The sequence below is a fragment of the Schistocerca piceifrons genome, chromosome 10 (assembly GCF_021461385.2).
Source record: "Schistocerca piceifrons isolate TAMUIC-IGC-003096 chromosome 10, iqSchPice1.1, whole genome shotgun sequence".
Lineage (NCBI taxonomy): Eukaryota > Metazoa > Arthropoda > Insecta > Orthoptera > Acrididae > Schistocerca > Schistocerca piceifrons.
Genome location: NC_060147.1, coordinates 48,034,308 through 48,049,847, shown reverse-complemented (window position 1 = coordinate 48,049,847; position 15,540 = coordinate 48,034,308). Strand labels below are relative to the sequence as shown.

Genomic DNA, 15,540 nt, shown 5'->3' with positions numbered 1-15,540 from the left:
TCTTAAATGGAAACCCGTTTTTTTTTTTTTTTTTTTTTTTTGCTGTTTCGGATTCTCCATAAAAAAAGTAATCAAGTTTTGTTAGAAACACTTTTTAAACCATTGCCAGATGGAGCTGAAATCGAGAAAAATTAAAATTGGGGAAGAAGTCCGACTTATTTAGTATGATCCGAGAAGGACGCATCAAATTGATACAAAATGTGCACCAATTCTTTCATTACGCCAAATTAAACTTTTTTTTTTTATTTTTTTTTTTTTTTTTTTTTTTTACAAAATGTATCCTACTCGGCACAGTTTTTGATGGAGGGTATTAAAATCTCGTTAGGGAACTCTTCACAATTGCATTACACACCCGACTGTGACGCTACCGTGGCCGAACTGCGAACTATGGCTCAGTATAAAGATCGATGCAATGCGATTAGACGTCACTTCACTTTCAGATTGTGAACTGTAAACATCAACTGACGAAAGTAAATTACTCTTTAGCGAAATATGGCTCACTATCCTCCTATAGAGTTTGTTGAAATGATGTTAAATTTAGGTGAATGTCATAACAATTACGCTCCAACTGCGCAATTTTTGCGGATCGATTCCCAAAGAGAAGACGTCCAAGCCAAAACATTATTCGAAATTGCACTCAACGAGCTCGAGATGGACGCATGGACCGTCCACCTCGTCATCGCGAATACAATGAAAATGACGCTCGTACGGTGACCGTTCTCGCCTGTTCAAGTGGCTCAAATGGCTCTGAGCACTATGGGACTTAACTTCTGAGGTCATCAGTCCCCTAGAACTTAGAACTACTTAAACCTAACGAATCTAAGGACATCACACACATCCATGCCCGAGGTAGGACTCGAACCTGCGACCGTAGCGGTCATGCGCTTCCAGACTGAAGCGCCTAGAACCTCACTGCACAATCGCTCAGTGTGATTCGGGTTGTTGATTAGTTGATTGGTTGGTTGATTTTCGGGGGGCGGGGGGGGGGGGGGGGGAAGGGTAGCAAGAGGTTATTCGTCCCATCGGATTAGGGAAGGATAAGGCAAGAAGTCGGCCATGCCTTTTCAAAGGATCCATCCCGGCATTTGCCTGAAGCGATTTAGGGAAATCATGGAAAAACTGAGTAAGGATGGCCTGATGCAGGTTTGAACCGCCAGCATCCCTAATGTGAGTCCAGTGTGCTAACCATTGCTGCACCTCGCTCGGTTTGTGGCTGTCGTGTACGACTTTGTACACAGTGCTAAGGAGAGGTGGGCTACATAGTGGTGTGGCATCTGTCCTTGCAGGGAAGTCGGACAGAAGCAGCAATGATTAGTGAACAAGTAACGAAAAACAGAATATTTACTTAACTTACACTACTGGCCATTAAAATTGCTACACCACGAAGATGACGTGCTACAGACACGAAATTTAACCGACAGGAATAAGATGCTGTGATATGCAAATGATTAGCTTTTCAGAGCATTCACTCAAGGTTGGCGCAGGTGGCGACACATACAACGTGCTGACATGAGGGAAGTTTCCAACCAATTTCTCATACACAAACAGGAGTTGACCGACGTTGCCTGGTGAAACGTTGTTGTGATGCCTCGTGTAAGGAGGAGAAATGCGTACCATCACGTTTAGACTTTGATAAAGGTCGGATTGTAGCCTATCGCGATTGCAGTTTATCTTATCGCGACATAGGTGCTCGCGTTGGTCGAGATCCAACGACTGTTAGCAGAATATGGAATCGGTGGGTTCAGGAGGGTAATACGGAACGCCGAGCTGGATCCCAACAGCCTCGTATCACTAGCAGTCGAGATTCCAGGCATTTTATCCGCATGGCTGTAACGGATCGTGCAGCCACGTCTCGATCCCTGAGAACAGATGGGGACGTTTGCAAGACAACAACCATCTGCACGAACAGTTTGACGACGTTTGCAGCAGCACGGACTATCAGCTTGGAGACCGTGGCTGCGGTTACCCTTGACAGTGCATCACAGACAGGAGCGCCTGCAACGGTGTACTCAACGACGAACCTGGGTGCACGAATGGCAAAACGCCATTTTCTCGGATGGTTCTGGTTATAGCATCACGATGGTAGCATCCGTGTTTGGCGACATCGCGGTGAACGCACATTGGAAGTGTGTATTTGTCATCGCCGTACTGGCGTATCACCAGGCGGACGGTATGGGGTGCCACTGACTACACGTCTCGGTCACCTCTAGTTCGCATTGACGGCCCTTTGAACAGTGGACGTTACATTTCAGATGTGTTACGACCCGTGGCTGTACCCTTCATTCGATCCCTGCGAAACCCTACATTTCAGCAGGATAATGCACGACCGCATGTTGCAGGTCCTGTACGGACCTTTCTGGATACAGAAAATGTTCGACTGCTGCCCTGGCCAGCACATTCTCCAGATCTCTTAGCAACTGAACACGTCTGGTCAATGGTGGCCGAGCAACTGGCTCGTCACAATACACCAGTCACTTCTCTTTATGAACTGTGGTATCGTGTTGAAGCTGCATGAGCAGCTGTACCTGTACACGCCATCCAAGCTCTGTTTGACTCAATGCCCAGGCGTATCAAGGCCATTATTACGGCCAGAGGTGGTTGTTCTGGGTACTGATTTCTCAGGATCTGTGCACCCAAATTGCGTGAAAATGTAACCACATGCAAGTTCTAGTATAATACATTTGTCCAATGAATTCCCAATTATCATCTGCATTTCTTCTAGGTGTAGCATTTTTAATTTCCAGTAGTGTATATTCCCCAAGCGTGCGAAGACTCATTACAAGTAATGCTGCAAGAAATGGAGCCCATTTCGCAAAGTCAACAAGGAAGAGTCTCTTTCAATTGAACGATGAGTCGGGTTCATACCTGGCGAGTTGTCGGCTAGTACATCGATCAGAATTCACGACTGCGAGTAACTGACGAGAAAAGTTTCTGAATTTTGTGGGACAGTAGTGTTAAAAAGTTGCATCAGATAATGCAATGGACAGTAGCTGCGCATGCATGAGGCTATGGTTCGAATCTGCCTAGCTGCAGTAAGATTTTTTTATATTTTTAAATCTTCGACTTTGGTCATCATTTTTATTCAATTAATTGATTTAAAAGTAATTTCTTGTAGCCATTCCTTTATCACATCATTTTAATCATAATATCTACTACTTCATTTGCTCTCGGTTTTCTTCCTATAATTCTTTTGCCACTTGAAATCTTTGTTCATGTGTTTTAATTAATTTTATGTGTTAATTTCGATTTAGTCTCTTTTGTATTATCACACTGTCTTTTCGTCAACAGTATTGTGAGCAGGGTATTTATTTCTAATTTCGTTTAAACTCTTAATGCTTACAAACCGTTCTTTTATTTGAAACTTCATCTGCGTTATTTTGTCCATAGTGCAATACATATTTAGGTTATGTTTTAAATGTTTCTATGACGATTAGAATGCAATAAAGAATTACACGTCTGGTAACGAAGCATCTATTTTTCACATCACTACACTGTCAATATGCACTGAAGCGCCAAAGAAAGGTATGGGCATGCGTATTCAAATACAGAGGTATGTAAACAGGCAGAATACGGCGCTGCAGTCGGCAACGCCTATACAAGACAAAAAGTGTCTGTCGCAGTTGTTAGATCAGTTACTGCTGCTACAATGGGAGGTTTTCAGGATTTAAATGAGGTTGAACGTGGTGTTACAGTCGGCGCACGACCGATGGGACACAGCATATCCGAGGCAGCGATGAAGTGCGGATATTCACGTACGACCGTTTCACGAGTGTACCGTGAATGTCATGAATCCGGTAAAACATCAAATCTCAGACATCGCTGCGCCCGGAAAAAGATCCTGCAAGAACGGGACCAAACGACGACTGAAGAGAATCGTTCAAAGTAACAGAAGCGAAACCTTTCCGCAAATTTCTGAAGATTTCAATGGTGGGTCGTCAACAAGTGTCAGCATGCGAACCACTCAACGAAACATCATCGATATGGGCTTTCGGAGCCGAAGGCCCACTCGTCTACCCTTGATGACTGCACGAGACAAACCTTTACGCCTCGCCTTGGCCCGTCAACAGCAACAATGGACTGCTGATGACTGGAAACGTGTTGCCTGTTCGGACGAGTCTCGTTTCAAATTGCATGGAGCGGATGGGCGTGTACGGGTATGGAGACCTCCGCATCAATCCATGGATCCTGCGCGTCAAGGGAGGACTGTTGAAGCTGGCGGAGGCTGTGTAACGGTGTGCGGAGTGTGCAGTTGGTGTGATATGGGACGCGTGATACGTCTAGATTCGACTCTGACAAGTGACACGTACGTAAGCATACTGTCTGATCAACTGCATCCATTCATGTCCATTGTGCAACGGACTTGGGAAATTCCAGCAGGACAATGCAACACACCACACGTCCAGAACTGCTACAGAGTGGGTCCGGGAACACTCTTATGAGTTTAAACACTTCGGCTGGCCACCACACTCCCCAGACATGAACATATCTGGGATGCCTCGCAACGTGCTGTTCAGAAGTGATCTCCAACCCCCTCGTGCTCTTAGGGATTTATGGACAACCCTGCAGAATTCATGTTGTCAGTCCCCTCAAACATTACTACAGACATTAGTCGAATACATGACACGTCGTGTTGGAGCACTTCTACGTGATCGTGGAGCCCCTACACGATATTAGGCAGGTGTGCCAGATTGTTTGGCACTCAGGTGTAAATAGATTTTGGTATTTTGTTTCTTAACTCAGAAATAGGAATTTTAAAATAATTTAATGCTATAATAGATAAATATAGTGAAATTCATATTCACAAAAATCGCAATTTTTGAAGAGAATAATGTAAAGAAAAACCTGAAGCAAATGAGGGACGCTCACACAGTGATTAAAATAATGTGGCAAGGGCGTACAAATAAAAACTATATTATAACCGATTAATTAAATAATGATGAAAGTCATTTCGTTAATGATTTAATTGGAAATTTGTGGTATGGACTTATTGGACCAAATTACTGAGGTCATTGGTCCCTAAGCTTACACACTACTTAATCTAACTTACGCTAAGCACGACACACACACCCATGCCCGAGGGAGGACTCGAATCTCCGACGGGGGGAGCCGCGTGGACCGTGACAAGACGCCCCAAGACCACGCGGCTACCCCGCACGGCGTTAATGATTTAAAAAGAAAAAAAAGTACTAAATCTGACGAGATTCGAACCCACTTTTTTTTTTTTTTGTCATCAGTATACTGACTGGTTTGATGCGGCCCGCCATGAACTCCTTTCCTGTGCTAACCTCTTCATCTCTGAGTAGTTCTTGCAACCTACGTCCTCAATTATTTGCTTGACGTATTCCAATCTCTGTCTTCCTCTACAGTTTTTGCCCTTTACAGCTCCCTCTAGTACCATGGAAGTCATTCCCTCATGTCTTAGCAGATGTCCTATCATCCTGTCCCTTCCCCTTATCAGTGTTTTCCACATATTCCTTTCCTCTCCGATTCTGCGTAGAACCTCCTCAATCCTTACCTTATCAGTCCACCTAATTTTCAACATTCGTCTATAGCACCACATCTCAAATGCTTCGATTCTCTTCTGTTCCGGTTTTCCCACAGTCCATGTTTCACTACCATACAATGCTGTACTCCAGACGTACATCCTCAGAAATTTCTTCCTCAAATTAAGGCCGGAATTTGATATTAGTAGACTTCTCTTGGCCAGAAATGCCTTTTTTGCCACAGCGAGTCTGCTTTTGATGTCCTCCTTGCTCCGTCCGTCATTGGTTATTTTACTGCCTAGGTAGCAGAATTCCTTAACTTCATTGACTTCGTGACCATCAATCCTGATGTTAAGTTTCTCGCTGTTCTCATTTCTACTACTTCTCATTACCTTCGTCTTTCTCCGATTTACTCTCAAACCATACTGTGTACTCATTAGACTGTTCATTCCGTTCAGCAGATCATTTAATTCTTCTTCACTTACACTCAGGATAGCAATGTCATCAGCGAATCGTATCATTGATATCCTTTCACCTTTTATTTTAATTCCACTCCTGAACCTTTCTTTTATTTCCATCATTGCTTCCTCAATGTACAGATTGCAGAGTAGGGGCGAAAGGCTACAGCCTTGTCTTACACCCTTCTTAATACGAGCACTTCGTTCCTGATCGTCCACTCTTATTATTCCCTCTTGGTTGTTGTACATATTGTATATGACCCGTCTCTCCCTATAGCTTACCCCTACTTTTTTCAGAATCTCGAACAGCTTGCACCATTTTATATTGTCGAACGCTTTTTCCAGGTCGACAAATCCTATGAAAGTGTCTTGATTTTTCTTTAGCCTTGCTTCCATTATTAGCCGTAACGTCAGAATTGCCTCTCTCGCCCCTTTACTTTTCCTAAAGCTAAACTGATCGTCACCTAGCGCATTCTCAATTTTCTTTTCCATTCTTCTGTATATTATTTTTGTAAGCAGCTTCGATGCATGAGCTGTTAAGCTGATTGTGCGATAATTCTCGCACTTGTCAGCTCTTGCCGTCTTCGGAATTGTGTGGATGATGCTTTTCCGAAAGTCAGATGGTATTTCGCCAGACTCATATATTCTACACACCAACGTGAATAGTCGTTTTGTTGCTACTTCCCCCAATGGTTTTAGAAATTCTGATGGAATGTTATCTGTCCCTTCTGCCTTATTTGACCGTAAGTTCTCCAAAGCTCTTTTAAATTCCGATTCTAATACTGGATCCCCTATCTCTTCTAAATCGACTCCTGTTTCTTCTTCTATCACATCAGACAAATCTTCACCCTCATAGAGGCTTTCAATGTATTCTTTCCACCTATCTGCTCTCTCCTCTGCATTTAACAGTGGAATTCCCGTTGCACTCTTAATGTTACCACCGTTGCTTTTAATGTCACCAAAGGTTGTTTTGACTTTCCTGTATGCTGAGTCTGTCCTTCCGACAGTCATATCTTTTTCGATGTCTTCACACTTTTCCTGCAGCCATTTCGTCTTAGCTTCCCTGCACTTCCTATTTATTTCATTCCTCACCGACTTGTATTTCTGTATTCCTGATTTTCCCGGAACATGTTTGTACTTCCTCCTTTCATCAATCAACTGAAGTATTTCTTCTGTTACCCATGGTTTCTTCGCAGCTACCTTCTTTGTACCTATGTTTTCCTTCCCAACTTCTGTGATGGCCCGTTTTAGAGATTTCCATTCCTCTTCAACTGTACTGCCTACTGCGCTATTCCTTATTGCTGTTTCTATAGCGTTAGAGAACTTGAAACGTATCTCGTCATTCCTTAGTACTTCCGTATTCCACTTCTTTGCGTATTGATTCTTCCTGACTAATGTCTTGAACTTCAGCCTACTCTTCATCACTACTATATTGTGAACTGAGTCTATATCTGCTCCGGGTACGCCTTACAGTCCAGTATCTGATTTCGGAATCTCTGTCTGACCATGATGTAATCTAATTGAAATATTCCCGTATCTCCCGGCCATTTCCAAGTATACCTCCTCCTCTTGTGATTCTTCAACAGGGTATTCGCTATTACTAGCTGAAACTTGTTACAGAACTCAATTAGTCTTTCTCCTCTTTCATTCCTTGTCCCAAGCCAATATTCTCTTGTAACCTTTTCTTCTGCTCCTTCCCCTACAACTGCATTCCAGTCGCCCATGACTATTAGATTTTCGTCCCCCTTTACATACTGCATTACCCTTTCAATATCCCCATACACTTTCTCTATCTGTTCATCTTCAGCTTGCGACGTCGGCGTGTATACCTGAACTATCGTTGTCGATGTTGGTCTGCTGTCGATTCTGATTAGAACAACCCAGTCACTGAACTGTTCACAGTAACACAACCTCTGCCCTGTCTTCCTATTCATAACGAATCCTACACCTGTTATACCATTTTCTGCTGCTGTTGATATTACTCGATACTCAACTGACCAGAAATCCTTGTCTTCCTTCCACTTCACTTCACTGACCCCTACTATATCTAGATTTCCCTTTTCAGATTTCCTAGTTTCCCTACCACGTTCAAGCTTCTGACATTCCACGCCCCGAGTCGTAGATCGTTATCCTTTCGTTGATTATTCAATCTTTTTCTCATGGTAACCTCCCCCTTGGCAGTCCCCTCCCGGAGATCCGAATGGGGGACTATTCCGGAATCTTTTGCCAATGGAGAGATCATCATGACACTTCTTCAGTTACAGGCCACATGTCCTGTGGATACACGTTATGTGTCTTTAATGCAGTGGTTTCCATTGCCTTCTGCATCCTCATGTCGTTGATCATTGCTGATTCTTCCGCCTTTAGGGGCAATTTCCGATCCCTAGGACAAGAGAGTGCCCTGAACCTCTATCCGCTCCTCCGCCCTCTTTGACAAGGCCGTTGGCAGAATGAGGCTGACTTCTTATGCCGGAAGTCTTCGGCCGCCAATGCTGATTATTTATCAAAATTTAGGCAGTGGCGGGGATCGAACCCGGGACCGAAGACGTTTTGGTTATGAATGAAAATGGTTCAAATGGCTCTGAGCACTATGGGACTCAACTGCTGAGGTCATTAGTCCCCTAGAACTTAGACCTAGTTAAACCTAACTAACCTAAGGACATCACAAACATCCATGCCCGAGGCAGGATTCGAACCTGCGACCGTAGCGGTCTTGCGGTTCCAGACTGCAGCGCCTTTAACCGCACGGCCAGATTATGAATGAAAGACGCTACCCCTAGACCATGGGTATGCGTACTCTAACCCACAAGCTCCTACAAATACTGACCAGAGTGAACAGCTGCAGGGTGCCATAGCTGGGATCTTAACCTACATCATGGTACAGATGGGTTCAAAAACTCGATTCCGCCATTGGGGAACTCTACTTGCCAGGTGACATCCAAAGACTGGTCCACGTTCTAGATCAATAAACTCTCCGACCCATTCTGGTGTCGCTGCTTCGCTGTTGATCACACAGTACTCTCCACCTCCCTTTATACTGAGTGGGCCCCCTTCTCGGGACATCTAGTGGTAAACTTCGCATAACGTAGGTGTGTCTGGACGCTTCTGATGAGTTAGTGCAGGTAGGAATAAGGGCATCTACATTCGGTGCATAATGAAACATTATGCAGGGAATTGCTCATTCAGTAACAGCAATTAAATGTTGCTTGTTTGCGACGAGATTGTGTTATATGTATCGTTGAACAAGGAAAACGTCTTCCAGCACGATAACAGCAGTGCCTATTGGTACGCGTGTGACATCATGCGCTGGCCTAACACGGGTATGTTCCAAAATACTTCGCTTAAAAACGGGATTCCTCTGGTGCTCATACCTCTGATTCTATTGCTGACACAAAGGCAGGGCCAAGTGTTCTGGATAGCCGTAGGCTAGGAAGCATTTGTGCCAACGGCCTTGCCACAGTGGCAACAACAATTCCCGTCAGAACACCAAAGTCAAGCCCTGTCGGGCTGGTCTAGCATTTGGATGGGTGACCATCCGGTCTGCCGGGCGCTGTTGGCAAGCGGGATGCACTCAGCCCTTGTGAGGCAAACTGACGAGCTATTTGGTTGAGAAATAGCGGCTCCGGTCTCGTAAACTGACATACGGCCGGGAGAGCGGTGTGCTGACCACATACACTTGCTTATCTGCATTCAGTGATGCCTGTTGGCTGAGGATGATACGGCGGCCGGTCGGTATCTTTGGGCCTTCATGACCATTTGGGGTGACTAGTTTTTAGGAAGCATTTGTATACCTGCAGAAGGCTCGTCATACTGTGACTATCCCATAACAGAGGCTGAAAGGATGAATATTGCACACGTCTTCCAGCTTATGCAAATGGAGCAAATCGAATGGTTCTTTTTGCGTTTTATATGGCCCACTGCCAGACTCAAGGCCCCATTAGTTCATGGATGGTTCCTTGGAAAAGCTGGAAAAAGTTGTTTTCTACAGTTTTTATAGCAAAATCGATCCGCGGATTCCAAGATGGCTACAGACAGCAAATGGCTACCATGTACGAGGTCTGTTCAAAAAACTCTGGAACATTCGTAATTTCACCAGTGGTGTGTTGGAGCGAAATGCAGTTGGCATTCATGTACACGCCTGTGTTTAATGTGTAACTGCCAGATGTTTCACTGACGTATGTCTGTTAGCTATCGTACAGTTCTGTATTCAGTACAATGTCGTGTCGCACAGTTTGCGAATTTTGCGATGGCAGAGCTAGAGGAGCAACGCGCGTGCATTCAGTTATGCGTGAAACGAAAGAAATCCTTCACAATGACACACCAAATGATGCAGGAAGCCTATGGTGATGAGTCCTTAAGCCGTCTCAGTATTACGAGTGGTTCACATGGTTTAAAAACGGCCAGACGGGAGTAAAAGATGATTCTCGTTCAGGACGCCCTTCGACGGTGTCAGTGTGTGGGTATTATGTTGACGAGTTGCGCAACGGATTGATCTGACAAGTACCCTTTGGCTCCTGCAAGAAGCAGTTTCCACCCCACACTACTGCAGAAGTCAGAAAGACGCTCCTAACGCACCACACAGAAATGGCTGAACAACTTTCAGCAGTAAGTATCTTCTGGGGTCGTCCGCTGTAAGGAAGAGACACAAAAATATTCTACATATTCTTACGTATCTAGTGGGATACTTGGGTACTGGATTATTGCTAGTTAGTGCAAGAAAAACATTAAACTAACGGAAAATATTATTTATTGCAAAATTTAAGAAAATCAAGTGAAACTTTTATTTACAAACTGATACACACATTTCCGAGTTCTTTTCGGAATAGGAGGTTACCTCTTATGAACAGGAATCCTGTTAATGACATATATATACAAAATGTGGCAAAGCTCTTTTATCCCTTTTCTTTAAGAATGTTATTTGCTTGGCAGAATGAGAGCCGCACCTACTCAACTGGAGTAATTACCCGACTGTATTTTTCTAAGTACGGTCGAGGCTGTCGCATGGGAAATGTAATGGAGTGACGTGAATGAAGTATGTTATTTCTAATTGAGGAAAGATGGGGCTCGCCTACACTGTAGCGCACAATACCGTGAGCTGCAATGATTGTTGCCTGCGTCGTTTGCCGCTGAAAAATAACAAAACTATCTCTTTCTATCTGGACTGACCTTCGACAATCGAACTCTCACTGTGCCTTGATGAAGTCAAGGACTCCTATCTGCACCTAGTGTAACATACGTGTGGTGGTACACTGGTCAGATAACCAGTCCACCGTCCGCAGTTCGTGGTCGTGCGGTAGCGTTCTCGCTTCCCACGCCCGGGTTCCCGGGTTCGATTCCCGGCGGGGTCAGGGATTTTCTCTGCCTCGTGATGACTGGGTGTTGTGTGATGTCCTTAGGTCAGTTAGGTTTAAGTAGTTCTAAGTTCTAGGGGACTGATGATCATAGATGTTAAGTCCCATAGTGCTCAGAGCCATTTTTGAACCAGTCCACCATGATGCCACTCAATGTTCGCTCTCAGGTGCTAACTAATGCTCCATCTGTGTTCACATCGCACACGAAGTGTCGCGGCCAACACAGTGAACAAACACTTAATCACAAGCGACTCAGTATAGAGTATGACTCCGATTCGCTAGCGACAGAGGTGCTCTCTCAGTGCAGTACTGAGTAGAGACTTTGTTCCTCGCTCTCTCTGTACACGCACGAGTGCACTCGCTCCCGCTACATGTTCCCGCTACAAGAGCGTCACCGGAACGACTTCCCTCCACGCAAAAAGCGAAAGGGTATGTTATCCGCTGTCTTTTCTGCACTCCCCCCAGCTCATTGCGTCAGAAATAGTCCACCAATCAGCGTTACTCTTACAAATGAGAGAATGGCTAAGCCAACCAAACCAGAAATATATAGCATCTGCGTTAGGCATTTACTGTTCACTTGTGAGAACTCTGAAACTGCAAACTAGGTCTGTCAAAAAAAATGTGTATGCTGGGGCTCTCCCAATAATACAGTGGGTTTTGGTTTTAAGGTGACCATGCAGGCCATTATCCCTTTTCTCTGGCAAAACCTGTTTTGGTCTGTGGGGGGTCGGCCGGCCGGCACTGCTGCGTGCTAACTCACCCTCCTATGGACTTTCCAGCGGGCTGGTTGCCTCCACCGAACAAAAACTGTGTCCATCGTGTCTTGAATGTTTGTATACGCCAGCCTCGAATTTTTAATCTCGATGCGCACTTGCGATTTATTTATTAGATTTGGATATTGATTACATGGAAATTTGTAAAATTGACTCTACCCTATCGAGTTTGGGCTCGAATGAAACGTCTTGATACGCAGAATACGAGATGGTGAGGTCGGAATATGTAAGAAATGAAGGTCAGGAGATCACGCCACCTTACTACATCTACCGACGATGCTCATGTCAGGAACATCAACAAAATGTGCATACCAGTCGAAGACTGACTGTTCGAGAGATTGCAGAAGAATGTAACATTTCAATTGGATCATGTCATGAAATCCTGTGGGAAGGAAACGGCCTGAAATGTGGCGAGACAATTCATGGATCTTGCATCACGATAACGCACTCGCACATTCATCCCTGTTGGCGTGTGATTATTGCACAAAAAACCAAATCACTGTACTACCTCATCCTCTGTACCCTCCAAACCTGGCCCCTGCGGACTTTCTTTTACAACCGAAGTAGAAAACCCCATTGACAGGACGAAGATTTGCAACGATAGACGAGATAAAGAAAATTCGCAGACGGCGCTTCGCATGAGCCAGCAAAAGGCGTACCAAGACAGCTTCCAGAAAGGGAAACAGCGTAAGTAAAAGGTAAGCGCAGAAAAATTTCGTGTACAAAGTTTTGCGATTTTTTTGAACAGAGCTCGTATTCTTAAGCTCTCGAATGGCGCTCAAAATTTTCTTGATGTCTTTATCTGTTTCCGAGATACAGAAGTTCAAAGACATCCTACTTGTAGACGTAAAACACGCGCCTAAAATCCGATGTGGGGCGGAAACTTGGCTTATAAAGTGACATAGCGCGGAGAAGTATGCTGCAAAGTGTCTCCGTTATGATCAGAAGGGTTCTGGGAACTCCACTACTGAAGCGGATGCAAATTTTTTTTTTGCACACTAAATCAAGTGTGAGGTTTAAAATTAGTTTTGCGTTATTTCAACCTCAGATAAGATAGCTGGTGACTTCGCCCCATGAGGTGAAAGTTTGGTGGCTTGTTGTACAGCTGGAGGAGAAGGAAACACGGATGCTACCGTGACACTGCGTGACTTTACAATTGCGGTGCAGGATTTGAGGTCGAATGTCTGCGTGGCCACGTCCGCTGTGTAGCAAGAACAGTACTGTAAGTGCCGGATGGTTTCCAACTAGCCACCAACTTGCAAACAACAGGTTAAGGCACCTTTCCCTTCATCCAGATCCTCTGGACAGCCCGCTCATCGACATTTTTTTTTTTTTTTTTTTTTTGGTCATCAGTCTACTGACTGGTTTGATGCGGCCCGCCATGAATTCCTTTCCTGTGCTAACCTCTTCATCTCAGAGTAGCACTTGCAACCTACGTCCTCAATTATTTGCTTGACGTATTCCAATCTCTGTCTTCCTCTACAGTTTTTGCCCTTTACAGCTCCCTCTAGTACCATGGAAGTCATTCCCTCATGTCTTAGCAGATGTCCTATCATCCTATCCCTTCCCCTTATCAGTGTTTTCCACATATTTATTTCCTCTCCGATTCTCCATAGAACCTCCTCATTCCTTACCTTATCAGTCCACCTAGTTTTCAACATTCGTCTATAGCACCACATCTCAAATGCTTCGATTCTCTTCTGTTCCGGTTTTCCCACAGCCCATGTTTCACTACCATACAATGCTGTACTACAGACGTACATCCTCAGAAATTTCTTCCTCAAATTACGGCCGGTATTTGATATTAGTAAGACTTCTCTTGGCCAGAAATGCCTTTTTTGCCATAGCGAGTCTGCTTTTGATGTCCTCCTTGCTCCGTCCGTCATTGGTTATTTTACTGCCTCGGTAGCAGAATTCCTTAACTTCACTGACTTCGTGACCATCAATCCTGATGTTAAGTTTCTCGCTGTTCTCATTTCTACTACTTCTCATTACCTTCGTCTGTCTCCGATTTACTCTCAAACCATACTGTGTACTAATTAGACTGTTCATTCCGTTCGCAGATCATTTAATTCTTCTTCACTTTCACTCAGGATAGCAATGTCATCAGCGAATCGTATCATTGATATCCTTTCACCTTGTATTTTAATTCCACTCCTGAACCTTTCTTTTATTTCCATCATTGCTTCCTCGATGTACAGATTGAAGAGTAGGGGCGAAAGGCTACAGCCTTGTCTTACACCCTTCTTAATACGAGCACTTCGTTCTTGATCGTCCACTCTTATTATTCCCTCTTGGTTGTTGTACATATTGTATATGACCCGTCTCTCCCTATAGCTTACCCCTACTTTTTTCAGAATCTCGAACAGCTTGCACCATTTTATATTGTCGAACGCTTTTTCCAGGTCGACAAATCCTATGAAAGTGTCTTGATTTTTCTTTAGCCTTGCTTCCATTATTAGCCGTAACATCAGAATTGCCTCTCTCGTCCGTTTACTTTTCCTAAAGCCAAACTGATCGTCACCTAGCGCATTCTCTTTTCCATTCTTCTGTATATTACTCTTGTAAGCAGCTTCGATGCATGAGCTGTTAAGCTGATTGTGCGATAATTCTCGCACTTGTCAGCTCTTGCCGTCTTAAGTTAGAAAAAAAGAAACAACTTGTCTACCGTTATGCATAACCCAGCTGATTATGTTTTGTATTCTTTACACTGTTTTTACTTTACTGCTCTGTGGCAAAATAATCGCAATCTCGAAAAATTTCTGTTTGATGCTTTAATTTTGGACACCAGTGTAATTGACAGTGACAGAACAGTGCTTAGAAAAACAGTGAGGAAGTGCCAATATAACTGGAATAAAGAGAAGGTGAAAGTGGATGTGGTTGAGAGCCAGTGATAATGAGATACAGAATCTATGACAATGACAACGAGTAAGAGAGAGACACTGACCGTAAGAAGAGACAGTGGGAGTGGGAAGGAATGAATGAGATAGCAGTAAGAGAGAGCAAGAGGGAGATGTGACAGTGAGAGGAGACTGTGGTAGCAGGGTAGCAGGACAGAACGAAGGAGACTGTGGCTGTGGGATAGGAGATAGTGTGTGTGTGTGTGTGTGTGTGTGTGTGTGTGTGTGTGTGTGTGAGAGAGAGAGAGATAGTGACAAAGAGTTGGATTGAATAAGTGAGCGAGAATGGGGAAGTGGTAGTGGGTTGGGAATGGGCGACTTAAAGTGATGGACTAGTGGATGTGAGCGAGTTACAGTTAAGGGAGCTTGTGGGAGTTTGAGTTGAACGTTAAAAAGGGAAAGGATATGTTTGTATTCCAAGGTCTTAGGGAGATTTTGAAAGGTACTAAGTCTTAAAGAAACAAGAACACATTCGCTCTTTTTGTGCTCTGCTGGTCGATTCTATAGCGTATCGTTCCATGACATTGCGTTGGCTGGGATCAACGACAACTACTGAATAGATGGTTTCAGTGGTG

The 15,540-nt window shown here is 44.2% G+C and overlaps 1 protein-coding gene across 1 annotated transcript in view; it reads left to right on the top strand.

Annotated features, from left to right (window-relative positions):
* LOC124718680 (tyrosine-protein kinase Fer-like) overlaps positions 1-15,540 on the top strand; it is a 111,282-nt gene that overhangs the window by 31,314 nt on the left and 64,428 nt on the right. The window lies entirely within an intron of this gene.